A 17,679-nucleotide genomic window follows, 5' to 3' on the forward strand; every position below is an offset into this window, starting at 1 on the left:
TATAGGAATTTCATGATTAGTTCAGAATTAAAAGTTATGTATTGAATTTTTTTTTTGTTTTTTAAAAAATTATTCATCACCACCCACCGCCAACTCTTGGGCTACTCTTTTAGCTTAATGACATAACTATTCTCCTATGCCCATGCCAGTCACTGGATATGAACTGTAATGAGAATGTCCACCCTCGGTCGTGCTCTATTAAAGCATTCCAAACAAACAATTTTTATGGACACCATCATCCAATTTCTTTGACAGGATGGGGGTGCAATAACACAGGACCAGAGTTCACAATTTGTAAATACAATGAGTAACTGTATCTCTGCTTTAAATAGTGCAAAGGGTAGATCCACTAAATATTAGTTGTAAATCTTGTACTCTTTGTTTCACGTTTGCTTATTTAATAAAACGACATTTTTTGTATTCTTTAGTGGTAGACTGTGTATAATGGTTTGCCGTTTCGATGGGTGTTTTGATTTTGATTAATGTTTCCATATATTTATGTAACAATATTAAACTTGGTAGTAGGTGAAATTCTCCAGTATTGGAAACAAGACAGACCTAGAGACAAGTGGCGACTCATTTTGTTTTATACAAGCCCTTAGTGGGAAATTATAGCTGTGCTATCGGATAACACGTGTATAACATATAGCACACTAGGATACTTGGACAAGGTTATGGAAGTTAACTACGCCACGTAATAACCGCTAGCTGCACAACATGACTATTTGAAATCGTCCATTCAGTGCTCATGTGCTAAATATAGAACAGCAACTATAGTGTTTATAAGTACTCACAGAGTAAAAACAATAAACTTTACAAGTCCAGCTTAAAGATGAGAAAAACTGCATCACCACTGCAGTTCACCAAATAAGATCGCTTTAACTTTTGTAAAGATCCACAGAACTGGTAGTAATATCACTAGATACATATACTCTTTGGAAAGGCTACGATTCCATGCCTTCAACAATAATCAAGCGATTCATGTTTGAAAAGTCAGAAGTGAAAGAGATGTGCAACATATTACCATCTTAGTACTGTTTCAGTTAGGGTGTGGGGAGAAATTGGTATTACTGTAAAGAGCTTATTGTTCTTTCTATGATGAATTTAGTATTAGACTAAGTTGTATGGAATTTTCACCAGTACAATTGGATTAGGACTGTGTTGAACTACGTTGAAAAATATATCATGGATTTCATGAATTTCCAAGCAAGATATGTTGACCTAATTCCCATAAACCACCTTTGGGACCCTCTTGGACGCATGTATATGTCAAAGCCTTGACTCACCATGCAATATTTAAGACTGCATTGCCTGAAAACAGAACAACGCTCCTCATTACATCATCTGCCATCTGACCAGAGGTCACATACCACACTAGTCATTATTCCGTTTCTTTTTGTTGTTGTTTTTTCTTTTTTGTTTTTTCACAAATGTGATCCTTTCGAGTAAGTTCAATCAGTCAGATCTGAACTTTGAAAAAATTTTAATTGGGTTACTCATGTACCACGGGTTAATCTTCTAAGTTATCTTACTATCTGCTGATTGGCTGTTGGGATAAGTAAAGCAAGATGTATGGAAAAAAATAAAACACGAGACCAAGAACAAAAACATTATAGCCAAACTAAGGTCTTAGCAAGGTATTCCACAGTCCTTAGATTACATACCTCAAGCATTATTTTACAATCTGTATAATCTGAACCAAGACTTGGGTGATCGTATTAATTATGTGTCCAGTTTTCTAGAGTACTTAAATTCCACTTCTGTCGCAACCATCTGTTAGAAAAGGTTTTATAGATGTAGTTTGATTTGTTTTGAAGTTCGCGCAAAGCTACATGAGGGCTATCTGCGCTAGCCGTCCCTAATTTAACAGTGAAAGACTAGAGAGAAGGCAGCTAGTCATCCCCCCCTTCCCAACTCTTGGGCTTCTCTTTTACCAACGACCGTCACATTATAACACCCCCACACCTGAAAGAGCGAGCATGTTTGGTGGGAGGGGGATTCGAACCCGCGACTTTCAGATTGCGAGTCGAGTGCCCTAACCACTTGGCCATGCCGGGCCATTTTTTTTTACATATGTAAATTATACAAAAAAAAATTCCAAAAACAACTATGTTGTAGAAGCCAGACGGTTGTCAAGTCATGAGTATTTTGTAACATATAAGGACTTTCTGTTATAAAAGAACAACCCCCTGAGGCTCAGCGATAAATCTGAAGGCTTATAATTTCGATATCCAGGTGGGCAGAGCACAGATAGCTCATTGTGTAGCTTTGTGTTTAACAACAAACAAAAGCGAATTGTTCAAAAACTGGGGTATGCTTAAAATATGTTTATTAAGTAAGAATAAAATGAAATAGCTCTGTATCTATAGATTTATCATGATTTGTTTGATTAATTTACAGTGAAACACTATCGAATACTGATGACAGGTTGATTATTTGAAAAACACTCATTTCTTATAAATCAATGTTTTTTTTTCTGTACTTTTAATTTTTTCCTTTTCAGTTTCTATGGTCAACATCTGTTGATAGTTTAATGCTGACATCTGAGTTCAGAACACAATTGTTCTAGTTATTATATATTAGTATATTTAGCATAAATCACAGTTACATTCAAAAGTAATTTTACATGTCAACTAATCTTCTCGAAAACACTTGCAATGGCATCCTGAACAAATTTTATTCTATACACCATAAAATAAACACACATTTTAAATGGCACGTCTTCTGTGTTATCACTTTCAGAGCCTCCCCCCCCCCCCCAGTGGCACAGCGGTATGTCTGCGGACTTACAACACTAGAATCCGGGTTTCGATACCCATGGTAGGCAGAGCACAGATAGCCCATTGTGTAGCTTTGTGCTTAATTTAAAACAAACAATTTCAGAGTATCCAAAATAAACTAAATTTTCATAATCAAATTGGCAGTTGGAACAAATGTCATCATTTCCTTCATATAAATAGGAAAAAAAATTAAATTTTAATGGAAAGTAGGGTTTGTTGGTTATTCGTATATTTGCTACAAGAAGTATCCAAAATAAAATAAATGCTGCAATACAAAATACACATACAAGTAAACTGATATTAGCTGGATGGATTTTGAAACGATTTTCAGTCCCTACTTTGGTTGACATTATTATCCCTATAGTAAAATGAAGAAATCTAAATATCAATTAAAATTTCATTTTTTTCCTATTTGTTTGTTTTTATACGTCCATGGAATGCCCACAACATGTATAAACTTTCAGCATAGCCATATCGCTGATAGCGTTAACGTTTACAAGAATTAAAAACCACAATCACAAATTTATAAAATGCAATCCTTACTTTGGCCTGCAGATAAGGGTATAAAGATGTCAAGGTAGGTATTTAGTTTTATAAATTTGTGAATGTGGTTTTAATTTTTGTTTCATTACTTTTTGTAGCAGGATCCCTACTTCATTTTAAAATTCATAATTTTTAATACTATTGTTTGTTTATTTTTTATGTTATACCTGTATAATGTACTTTACCTTTAGAAACTATCATGTGTCTATCCATCGATATGTATCGCCATCTGTTGGTTGAATTGGGTTTAAAATATATTTAAGCACGTGCATGATGTGTATACTATTTATATAAAATCTGTATACTCTTTTACCAACGAATAGTGGGATTGACCATCACATTATAATGACCCCACGGATGAAAGGGCGAACATGTTTGGTGGGACGGGGATTCAAACCCGCAACCCTCAGATTGCGAGTGAAGCGCCCTAACCACCTGGCCGTGCCAGGCCCTTTGATTGTTTGTTTGTACGTAATGGGATATCTGTGCTCTGCCCACCATGGTTATCGAAACCCGAATGCTAGTAATGTAAGCTATGAGACTTAGGGTTTAGCCAGCGGGGTGAGGGGGGGGGATAAAGTGAACAAAAGCTGTAGTATATAATGCTCCCTGTGTTTACGATGTGGTTAACTGCTTGCGGGAATCGGATGGAAACTTAAAAAAAATCAATCCAAAATGTAATTGCATAAAGAAATATGATTGTATTACATCCTGACACTATCAATAACTTATATTGGGAAGCCATTGCTTTACTTAAATGTTTCATTTCTTAGCAAGAGCAAAACAAAGTATTGGTAAACTAAATTGGTGTATCTAATATGGCTTGAATTATTCTTAAAATTGGTTAATATGAAACACCTCAAGTAAATAAAACTCTAGTGAAAGGGATAATCTCATAAAAGAAATATGAAACTTAACAAGGCTTTTAACGTTCAAATTAAATTGAAATAAAAAAAGAGTTCTTTTTTAAATATAAATATAGATCTATGCAGTTTGACTATTCTGCTTTAGAAAATAACATAAAATTGTTTACACATGTCCTTGATTCAGTAAAGTTTTTAAAATATTAAGGGCACTGATTCGGCTATTGCCTTTCGCGGCTTTTATAGGAGCGATTTCATTAAACAAGGACCCAATTTCGAACTCATAGGTTCCTTTTTAAAACAAACAAAAACTTACTGTCAGTTGCAAGTTCAAAACAAATAATAGAAATATTGAGTTATTTTATCAACAAAATCCAGCTTTTTAACAAATAGCTCAATGCACTGTTAAATCATCTGATCACAGAGAGATTTTGCCTAAAAACTAGTTAACGCTTTAAATTGGCTTTCTAAATTAGCATTTTTCAAAGTTAGAAGTGTAAACTCTTAATAACTGTAAATTCATTATTCGTATATTCGCTCTGAACTCAAATCAAACAAAGGAAGATGGCAATTCATGACTGGCAGTATCGATATTTGGAACACTTTGTGTGGTTGAATAAGTAGACTTATTAAGCTGAGGTAAAAATGCACGAAAAGAAAGATCATGTGAACAAATAGGACGAATTTTGTTGCGAATGTGAATAGAATTAACGTCTTTTTTATTATTATTACTAGAAGATCCCATGCAAAATATAGCCTGGTATACACTCTTATTAAACTCATTACGTTAACTAAATGCTCTTGTAATGTGTAGGGCCTACCAGATGATGGGTAGGTCTTACAAGTAAAGTTTTATTGACCTGACGTGCTGTATAGAGCATATATGCCCATTTATTTGAACATTAATTTCTTTGTCTATAAAATTAAAAACGTTTAGAATGAAGACTTTTGCGTGAGATATTGAGGCTCTTAAGTAAAACTTATAAAACACGAGCAAAAAGAAAAAGAAGCATTTTCTATCATTTCCACAAAGAAACAAATTATCCAACATTTAGTATTTAATAACTTGTATTATACATAACTTCGGCAGCTGTAACTCGGCTGGAAAACTATTCAAGTTATAAATCCAAAACAATAGTTATAATAGAAAAATTATACAAATGAAACTTGTAGATTGTTCATTCTCTGCATTTTTTTTAATTAGTTCTATTTTAGAGCTTTGGTTTTCGAATTATGAAAAATATGGAATTTAGAATCGGTTCAGTCAAGTTGCTTGCACATTATGAATTCTATGTGATTGCCGCGAAAAATGTCGTTTCGGTTTTATTCTCCACTATGAAAACAGATAATGCTTGTTTCGTCTTGAAAAAGTGAAACCTTTTTTTTTTCTTCAACCAAACGGTTTCCCAATATCAGTTATTTATGATAGTGTTATAAGTTACTGGATATAAACTCTGTATCTAACTATTTCTGCAGTTTAATGTTTCCAGAAACCCCTTTTATAGGCTTCATAGTGATTTCTTTTACGATCTGCATTCTCTCAAGTATTGTTTCTTCAAGCCACCCTGTTTTTGTTTTGTTTTTTCTGACGTCAACAACAAAATTCTCATACTTCTATTCGGACATTGTTTAACATTTTATTACTCCTTCTGTGAGCCTGTCTACAGTCTCCATTGATGTGTAGATGTTGTCAGTACGTATACAAATTAAAACCGGAAGCTTTCTAAGGTTGAACCAATTAAACATTTTCCAAGCATATAAAACGCTATTTTGAAGTTGAACCGCCAAAAATTTGTTCCATTTCATTATGTTTAGTATCTTACATATGAAATATCTACGTTTTAAAGAAACTTTGATGATTTATCATTATAAGCAAAGCACTCTTTACAAGATCATGAAGTAAACACCATAACGCAAAGTATAGTGCACAGTGCGATAACTGACACATGATGTAGGCCTACGATGAAACTATTCATGATTTAATTAAGTACTTTTTTAATTGTGAGTAATAAATTTTCCTTTACAGTTTATATAATATCAGTTGGTCGTTTTAACTTTATGATATTAACTGTTATCATTACTACTTATATAATTACCAGAAGACTTTGAAAAAAAAACATCTATTTACAAATAATATCAAAAATTAACAAGAAGTAATGGTACAAAAACTTTTTATCGTCTGTCGTTCTCAGCTGAATCAAACTAATTTTATATGTTCTTGTTTTAAGAAGAGTTTTAAATTCGAAGTGCACATAAACATAATGTAATAAATATTTGAAGAGAAACCAAAGGTACGATGCGACTATGTCTTACATAAATATTCACTAAATAATGATTTACTGAATCTTTTCTGGTTTCATAAGATAAAATAAATACTTCACGCCTATAATAGAACACAAATCAATCAAAAACAGAACTATGAAGTTCTATTTCTTGTTATGATAGCAAAAATTAAGAATGACTTTTTTATATTTCTGATTCTTAATCTGTGGAGTTAAATAAACTGCAATGTGCATCTTTGGAATGGAGCAATCACTTTTTACATAGATGAGGCAAACGTGGACTAATGGTTAGCGCGTCGGACTGCGAATCGAAAGATCAATTATTTGAGCCTCGCTATGCCGTTCAACACACTTCACATTTTTAGCTGTGACAGTTAATCTCACTGTTCAGTTAAAGAGTAGATGTTGCCGACTGGTTAACCTTATTCGGTCAGCACTTCCAAATTAAGAATGACTAAACTTGAACATTAGAAATCTTTGACCTGACCGTACGGCCATGTATCGCATAGGGTTCTGTTCACGTTGAAAATACTAACAACCATAGTGAGACTTTTTCAAAGACACTTACTATTTTTGTTGTTGTTTATTTATTGAATTTCACTCTCAATGTTACTCGAGGGCTCTCTGCGCTAGCCGTCCATAATTTTAAATTTAATAGACTAGATGGAAGGCAGCTAGTTAACGCCACCCACCGCAAATTCTTGTTTTACTGTAATCGAATAGCGGTATTGATCGTCTCATTATAACGCTCCCACGGATGAAAGTACGAACACATTCGATGATGGGGTTCAAAAGCACCACCTACAGGTTTAAATCGAGCACCCTAACCATTAGACCAAGTCGTGTCTGATGACTTGGTAGTGTGAAAATTACATGTAATAGTAAACTCTTGTATATTTCTCATTAACGTAAACTTAGCGTTTGTAATTAACTGAAACAGGAGCAAAAAATGCCACATGACTTTTAAATTAAGATTAGTCTGTTAAAAATTATCTATAGTAGAATTAAACAAAATTACGTGCTTATACGGAAAACGATTGTTTTTGTTAGTTTTTGTTGTTGTTGTTTGAATTTTTACCAATGGATACAGCAAACAGAATTAGCTGTCATTTTATACTCTATTGTAAACACGATTACACTAATTTTGGGGGGAATAAAGTAGAGTCAATCATGAATAAATTAAAAGAAACAAAAATATGCACCTCTTAAAGAAAATACGTTCCAAAACAAACAAAAAATATATAGCTTATTTTATTAATCCAAACTTACAACCAATATAAGAATAGGTTATTGAAGTTTAAGTGATAACACTTTTGGTAGCCAAAAATATTATCTAAAATACACTATTGATTTATAAACACTTCATAATTTCTAACAACTTAACTACACTATCTGTATTTTATTTCCCTTTCGAAAAACTACAGGAAATACATTTAATTTCTATCCTCATCTAAACGAAGATGAATGGTTCATTTTTTCTATATATTCAGATGTATCGGAATTTTTTCTTGGGTTGTCTTGATAGTTTTATGTGGAGTTTTACGAGAAGGTTGTTTTGCTGCTGATTTATATTAGAAGCATATGATAATGATAAGATTGATGGTGATGTTGTGTGGTGGTAGCATGCCATGTTGTGCAATATATATATATGCACACACACGCACATATACATTGATCGCTGATGAACAAGATATACATTAAACAGTTGGCTAACAAGAAGGATCGCCCGATGTTATTATGAATGATGAAAATAATGATTCAAGCTAACTTTCTGGAACACTACAAGCGTGAACTTCAATCAAGAAAACAGCTTTCTTGGCAACTCTACGATGGAAGCCTCATTTGTTTGTTCGCTTATCCGTTTTAACGAAATGCTACACAATGGGCTATCTGCGTTGTGGCTGCCGCGAGGATCGAGCCCTGAATTTTGTCATTATAAATCATGAGGCTTGCCGTTGAGGCATCAGATGATTGGAAGCTTCAATGAATTGTGTCTTCCATATTTGGTTAAAATGCTAGATAAGAATTTTTAAAGTGATTAATCGAACAACAAGTTTGAATAATATATTGTTTGTTTGACCAATCGCGGCCCACTGGTTAGCGTATAGGTTTGTTTGTTTGTTTGGAATCAAGCACAAAGCTACATAATGGGCTATCTGTGCTCTACCCACCACAGGTATCGAAACCCGGATTCTAGAGTTGTAAGTCCGCAGACAAACCACTCTGCCACTGGGGGGGGCTGAATAGTATATAAAATTAGATAGTGAGAAATAAAATTAAAAAGTCCTTGTAAGTTTACTGAGTTACTGTTCAAATGTTATTTATTCATTTATAACCTTTTCTCCATAGAGTCAGTGTGAGCGCAGACCTATGATAGTCTAGAAACGTGACAGAATGACCTGTTTTTCCATTACTTAACATGTGGAAACAGGAGTGGAATTGACGGGAAAAAATAGCTACAGGTTTGGGAGGTCTTGACAAAAATCAAAATAATTTTGATTAATTCTCTTTCAGATTTGTTTATTTGTTTTGAAGTTAAGCACAAAGCTACACAATGGGCTATCTGTGCTCTGCCCACCACGGGTATGGAAACCCGGTTTCTAGCGCCGTAAGTCGCAGACATACCGCTGTGCCACTGGGGCTTTCTTTCAGAACTCGTGAAGGTTCGAAAATAATAGCAAAAGACTGTGACAGAAGAATGGAATATAACCGCAAAAAGTAACTGACAAGTATTAACAAGGAATTACCATCAATAATTATATAAGATGCCTGTGTGGTATGCAAACGAATATTTAGTATTTCTTGGCATTTATAGTTGGTAAGGTGATTGTTTCGAGTTCAGCAAGAATTTTCAAAATTTTTGATACATACATTTTTGTGTAGCTTTAACAATAGAACGTTGGTCAAATAATTTGTTTAAGAATATCAAAAGCAATGCCCTTCAGTGGTTTTTCAGGTAATGTCTAGAGGATAAGGCTCAATCTATGTTGTAATGAGAATAACCAGTCACGTGTGTAATGCTGGTCACCATAGATGAATTCGAGGTTCCTTAATACTAATGAATATTAAATTTATTCAATGTGTCTATAACATCATATTTTGTCAGTATAGTCTATAACATATCTTGAATTGGCCTAGTCAAGACGAGAAAAAGAGTCAACAACATCTGAAAGTATCAAATCAGAGCAACGAATTGTGGAACTGTACGAAGGGCCTCTTGAGCAGTGACTCTTTTGGAAAACAAAAGATAAACCTGAAATGCTATTTTTACACACCTCTGACTGTGAAACCGAAACAGACAAATTAAGAGTAACGTGAAATAACTACCTACAGTTAAAAACCGGGTTTCGATACTTGCGATGAGCACAGCACAGATAGCTCATTACGTAGCTTTGCGCTTAACAAGAAACAAATTGCATTTTACATTAATTTTATAAACATTTTAGGCCTATTGGTTTTTTAATGTTTTCAGCTTTTAGCGTTTAGATTGTAATAAGGTTATTAATAATTACAAAAAATTATGTTTTAAAGCAGTGCGACTACCTGAAAAAGAGCATTTATTCATATATTGTAATGAAGACCTTTATATTATTTTAACTGGTATTTTAACACAACTTCATAATTTTATAAATTTTTAGCCTTCTTTAACATTCATGTTTTCTTCACTTTTCATTGGAGTGAACTGCAATAGAAAAACGTATTAACTTTATATTTTGTAAGAAATAAACTAAAACATGTATACCGTGACTAGATGAATATTGCACCTTGGAGCACTATCAGATTTTATGCAATTTTATATCATTAATTCCAAGTATTATGGTGTCAATATATGTCTACGTCTTTCGAAAAATAATGTAAGTTGTTGTTTCTGTCTATTTTCATACATTTGTTCCAGATTGCTCGTATTTGTCACGCCCATAAGATCCAGTCACAACTAATCTCAAATTGTTCTTTAAGAATTGTGTTTAAGCGTGATTGCATCCTTTCGTTCTGAATCTTAGACATTCACAATGTTAAGGTCTATTGTTCTCAGCAGCAAGGATTGATTCGTTAAATTGACGCAGTTTTTTTAGCAACCTAGGATGAATTTCGTTCAAAGCTATTCAAAGACTATGTGCACTAGCTATTCCTAAGTTTGAAATGATGGATTAGAGGGAAGCTAGTTAAAACCACCCATCGCCAACTCGTTGGGTACTCTAATCGAATAGTGGGATTTTACTGTAACTCTTATAATGCACTCAACAGTACCAAAATGCAGAGCGTGAAAGAAAACCAATTTGGGTCTCCAAGTCACAGATTTGGAGGCCATATTTGTCCATAGCTGATCTGTCATCATACTATGTATATTTGTCTAATGACGTCATCGGATGCAATGTTCAACTGTGACGGTGATTGATCATCATCTTATCTCTCTAAATTGATCGTTTCCTACTTACTATTAATTATACCACACATGAGTAAACAGAAGCTAACGTCGAACTGTTAATCTCAGACGTTTTGGACTTTAAATATTTCTAAAATTATCATTATGTAAGAAGAAACAGGAGGGCACATAATTTCACTTTGTAAAACAGTTTTTTTCGAAGATAACAGTGTTACAACAAAAAAAGAAGGAAATACAGTACATTTTCTCTAGCATCCATAATCTCATAGTTGGTTATATCTCGACCAATTAATCAACATACTGCTCAAATATTTGTTTTAACACAATGCATCACAGTGTGCTATCTGCGTTCTGTCTACCGCAGGGAATCTAACTACGGATTTTAACGTTGTAAAATCCGTAAAATTATCGCTGACCCACAGGGAGACCTGCTCATTTATCCGAGTAAGAATCGAATACATATAGACAGATAGATATTCCATTAAAACTTCTCGTTTTGAAACATTATGTTATTTTACAGCAACTTTATTACAATATTTAAATCGTTAATTAGGAGAACGTAATAAACAAATCTTACAATACGGTAATCTATAATTGTAGATTACCAAACCAAGTTAATTTGCAAAGGTAACAAAAATACCACAGCCTTACGTCAGAGAGATTAATGTTAAGCTCCATTAGGTACCTGTACATTTTATTAAATGTGTGTTAACAAATTAAGTCAGCGTCAACAAATAATGGAAGCATTCATATCGAACAAAATCCATATAGATTTAATTCACTATGCATCTCGCAGAAAAGAACTCATAAAAAAAAGTGGGACTGACGTTTTTACTCAGCGGGTAAACTACACGTGCGTGCAAAATGATATAAAACACCACCTGGCATAAACGCATAGACAGTAGCAACGGAGAGACGAGGATTTATTAGTTTGGTTCAAGATAAAAAATAAATAATTAAAGTATTCTTACTCCCCACAAAAAGAAAATTACTAAGGATGTTCACTCGCCATCTTGAATATGGAAGTTCGTCAGCAGTGGAATTCCCTAGTCTTCAAAAAATACTTTTTAAGCTCTTACACGGTGATATGAATATTTTTCAAGACGGTTCTTAACTTTTTCAAATGTAAAAATACACTCTCATTTTAAACTAGTCAAAGAGGATTTTCTTCGAATAGAGATAATAGACTAATGGTCACAGAAAAATTAAACTTGCAGTTTACACTCATTTGATTAGCGTTAATATATATACAGTCATTAAATATCAAAGCAACTCTGTATATTATTATTATTAATAATAAAAAACTTAAATCTATTTTAGGCAAAAAGACACAAGCACCACTGGCAGTTCAAAGATTTGGGGTTCTTACTCTAATGATTTGTGTCAAATAAAATGTATTTAAAAATTCTTATGAGTGCCTCGTTGAATTAATAGATAGGCTAAGAAAGCATTGTGGTCATTACAAAACATAACAGAGTGAATGGATTTTACGTATATTGTTAACTTAGGTCATTTTTGATTGTCATATTCACCTATTTTTGGAATCTCATTGTAGTTTTTTTTTTTTTTTTTTTTTTGCAAGTGTATCGAGTGCGCATTGGATAATCCGAGCCTGAGCGCATTTCAAACGTGCATTTCAGAACTGCGTTTTTATATACCACATGTACTGTTTTGTTGATAATATATACTGTCAATAAAAAACATATATTTGATTTAAATTTTCTAAGCTGTTTGAAGACCAAAAAATTTTCTAACACTAAAGAAATTTGTGATAATAAAATATCTAGAGTCATTCCATACCGTATTCCATTAACATTTTTTGAGTAAAAAAAAACAGATCGTGTGTTTTAAGGATAACAATTTTGTATTCAAAATTATACAACAATGAGGTAAGGATGGTCTAACCAAAGCTTACAGATGATATAAAATACTAGAATAGAATTGGCATTTATCTGCATTAGAATATCAATATCTTATCCGCACTAAAAACGAATAAATTTAAAACGCAATAATTGCTCCAATGTTCCTAGTTGCTAGCGTGCTCGGACTTTGAATCCAAGCACCACTAAATATCCAGTAGGTTATTTCACATTGTCATGAAAACAGCCTCAATCATTTAAAAGTGAGATGATTGTGTCCGTTTTTCATCTCTCGAAAAAAATCAACACATATCTAATCCCTGATATTAGAGATTATTTTTATAACAAATTATATGAACGCTGTACACCTAAACTAACAGGAGATGTTTTAATTTGTTACATCTCACAGTCATTAAAAGTAGCGAAAGATGAAAATAACGCTATTTCAAAATTTACTTTAATATTAGAAACAGGTGAAATATTACACTAGAAAATAATGTTGTTATTGTTCTTTATTTAATCTCGAACAATAATTCCAGTTATGGACATTTTACATTGAATTTGCATTCATTCACATCTACATATATGGTGGCACTCAGTCGACATGAGATATAATCAAGTTCCTTTATTCCCCAATAGATGGGAGGACCGGCCAGCTTTGATATATGACAATATTTTTTTTAATTTGGTAAAAATAGGTAGATGTTAGTATTTTTAACCTAAGCATCATCTTATTGATAAATGAGCTAAACGGACAGGTTACAGACTCTTTGTTCAGATATGGTCATCATAATTATGAATTGTTGAGGAAAAGCATTTTGCAACTTACGTAATATTCAGTTTATTCTGGGATAAATCATCCCGAAATACTTAATCCTAAATAATACTCTTCCGATTAAATTTCATGAACTTCAGTTAACTTTGACTCAAAATTTTAAGAAGTTTTATTTTACTTATTTTTAAGCTGTTGTTGTTGTAAAGTTTGAATAATAAAAAAATGTGCACTATCTGATTGCAAGTTCCCTGAATTACATTCTTAGAACATCTCTATTATTTAGTTATCAAAATCAGATAAACTGAAGGTGATTAAAAACGCTCAGGTTGATTCATATAACACATTACAAAAACAAGAAACTCAGTACAAAGTAAAGACGTATTGTATTTGAAGAACTTACTTATAACGAAAAAAGTAGTTTTTATCTTTACACACACATATGCATATACACTTGGTAATCATTTTGTTTTGAAAAGCCTCTTCTGAGAGCTTCTTTCCACACTTCTTCAGTTTACAGCTAACTTGGTATCGCTAGACAAAACCACATTTATTGATTTTATGTTCACTACAGCAAGTATTCCAGTTAATTTTTCTATACTTTCTGGGATTAATTCAAATTCATTCTTTTTATAATATCAATCTTTGTTCTGATGGCTTGTTACATATGAATCATATTTGAAGCAGTCCACGGTTAGACAATTTGAAATTACATTATAAAGCTTAAATATACGTGTATCTTTAATGTTACAAAAGTATACAATGATTGAGAAGCGGCAAAATAAATATTGCTACGCTACAGATGTAATAAATATAGATTTTAAAACAATATCAAGTAAAAAAGTTGAAAAATGAATTGGGAAGTCGTGGATCTCTGTGATATTATTTCTTCTAGACAGCAATAAGCAAAGGGATATCTAAGGGATGTTTGTTTGTGTAATGTATGACATCTGTACACCTCAATGTAGGTGCAGCAAGTATACAATGCTGAAAACAGAACAACTAGATTTATATCACTTATTAAAACAAATAATGTCTGTTTATTCTTTTAGGGCATGAAGTCCTGCCCCAAATTTTAGCGTTGTATGTCCGTAGACTTATCGCTGTCCTACCAGCGGACAACAAATATTGCAAGAAATAAAATTGAAAAACAGAAATGTATTCACTCTAAGATGATATCTATAGAATGAATCCTTAAAGCTTTTGCGACAATGCGTTGTGTATTCAAAAATCGTGTTGTTGTTGTTGTTTTAATTAAACGATAAAATACCGAGTATCAATAAAGAAATATCCTAACTCCTATACTAGGAGACTCTATCCATTTGCAATAGAAGTTAGTCAAACTTAATTTAGAGAAATCTATAATACAATCGGAAGAACAGTATTCTAACAATCGCTCTGAATACTACTTAATTACAATTAGGACATTCTTTTCCTTACAGACGTGAAAGCTGGTAATAAAAAGGATAAACAGTAAAATACTTAGAGCTTTTATAGTTTTGCAACAAATCACGGAAATCCAAATTTTAACATTGAAAAGGGTATTACACAAAATGTGCCTCGTATCAACTTCAAAGGCTGATTAAACAAACGAAAATCCAACCGAACTCACAGCATTGTTACGTATGTAACATGTCGTTTTGGACATTCGACGTTTGAAGTGGAAATGTAGTTACAGAGCACTAAAGTAAGTTGCTGCAGGAAAACGAATGAGGTAAAAATGTTAATATAGTGTTTGTCAACAAGTAGTGTGTTCCAAGTATAATAGCATTCTAAAAAATAAATATTATTCATTCAATCTTTGAGAGCAAATTGTTCAAATCAGATGTTCGAAATTTATTATGCTCATTTGTTCTGCTGTAAAAATCGTTAAAAACACAGTTTAAAGACTATATAATATATCACGAATATACATAGTGGACAATGTTGTAGCAATCACAAAAACAGAATTTTTATTTACCTGATTTTTACTGAGTGTCGTTCATGATTAATACCTTATTATAACTAAGACTATTGGTATATTTAAACAAGTGTGGGCATCCAAGTAAAAAATAAATAAATAATTTAAAACGCTTGTTTGTTCTTAACTTGTTGCCAAACAAGTACGCATTTATCAACATCGAATGGGCTTTTCGTATTCCAAAAATGTAAATCATGATAAGAAAGCGTTTAGTGTATTAGCGTATACTATCTACACGAATTTCTTTTTTCATCTATCCGTCTTATTGGTACAAAAACGTCAGTATAACTTGATGCTATACCACAGTGCGCTTAAGTTATATAGAGTACATCTATGAGGTCGATTTGGATTATAACTTCTCTTTTTTTATTACTACTAGAAAAACTTTAAGTAACTGTTTCCGTTTCTTTATTTAATTTTTACGTGACAAACATACGAACACACTAAGTTGTGGTATATTCAGAAAAAATTGAGTTAACCTTCGAGTAATGGGATGGGTTACTTAATAATTGGAGGTTCTGAAAAATAATTATTTACGAAAGACTAGTGAATTTCTGAGTACATGAAATAAATAGACTGGAAACCATGAAAATAAAAGCAAACAACAGTGGTAGATTCAAATGAACTGAATATTCATTTGAGCAATCGGACAGATCTGCCAAATAACTGTAGATTTCACCAGGATATCGATTACAGAGTATTACTAAAACTCTTACTTAACTGAATCGATGCTAAACCAGGAACAAGCGAAAACAAAATGAATAATCTTTATTTAACTGTACAAACACAGAGTGTGCTTGCATTGTACAACAAGCATTGGTTCATTGCTTTTACTGGATGCTTTCTGAGGTCAAGATTATCAGCCATACTCTCTTCAGTGATGTTTCACGTAAAATTTCTAAATCAAAAGTTTCTTAGTGTCGAAGAAACCTCACATTTATCCAGAGTAAAATGCACTATCATGTAACTGGTCATTTTTATTACACATAGGTGGGACTATAACCTCTAGATATCATCTGAACAACCTTTGAGCGACATTGCTGTCAATTACACAAGGCCACTTTAAGAAATGTTCACCATGAGTGGTAACAAATATTATCTACTTCGAGAATAACAAAGGAAGAAAGTTAACTTGGAATAAAATCATTTAATGATTTTCTTTACCTCGTGTTATGTGAAACCTGCACATATTAAGAACAAAGAATAAATTCAGAACACTTTTAGAAAAGAGAAACATATGGTATATTCAAATTTCACACAATCTTTATTTGTTCACAATCACAAACACAGTGTTTGTATTTGCTTTTACGGACACAAAACTGTCCTTTCTACTTCAACTTATCAGGCGAAAGTCGTCCACTAGGCTAATGAAATTTTGTGATCTTTCTATCGTAGTTAACATTGGATTTACCTAGAGCAACGAACGTTATTTACGTGACTGGTCATTCTTATTCAAGCGTAGCGGCTGCCGTAACCTCAAGATGCCACCTAAAGTTCTAAACTACGTTTAAAGGACAAAGGTGTCTGTAATCTTGTATAACGCGCAAAATTACAGCCATGCCTGTCACGAACAGAACAGGTGTGACCTGAATAGAATGACATGAAACAAAGCTAAATAGAACGACATCAACTTATAAACTCTCTTCTTGACTATGTGTAATGGGAAAAGTACCCATATAAAGAAATAAACGATAAATTCAGAATAACAATATATTAAAAACAAAAGGTAGAAATGCACGGTATATTTGTATAGCACATAAGCTTCATTTAAAAAAAAAGAAAAAAGAATGAAATACATATTACAAATATTAGTACAATCCACCGATGTAATTGGATTAGATATGTAGATATATGATACCAGTTAAATTAGGCTTGGAATAACTAGTGTTATTAAAGAGATATCAATATGTGTGTATCGAAGCTATATTTCAGAACAGCAGTGGCAGCTTAATGAAAATAGACAAAATGTTAATGATTCTTCTACGGATTGTATAGAACGTTCGTACGCATACCTTTAGCCCTTGAATATGTTATCAACTTCAGTTTCAAGCACTTAGTGTTGGAATAGGACAGATATATTTACCTTCGGCCTTAACCATACATATCCCTAATAGTAAATTGACAAACAACGATTTATAAGTCGAGCATAATGTGTTTCCATACACATTCATACATACCATTGAAACTCCAGGCATTGTGTTTTAGTGTGATTTTATAGTAATATTGTTTTGGAACG

This window comes from Limulus polyphemus, unplaced genomic scaffold, assembly GCF_000517525.1.
Source record: "Limulus polyphemus unplaced genomic scaffold, Limulus_polyphemus-2.1.2 Scaffold33, whole genome shotgun sequence".
Taxonomy (NCBI): Eukaryota; Metazoa; Arthropoda; class Merostomata; order Xiphosura; family Limulidae; genus Limulus; species Limulus polyphemus.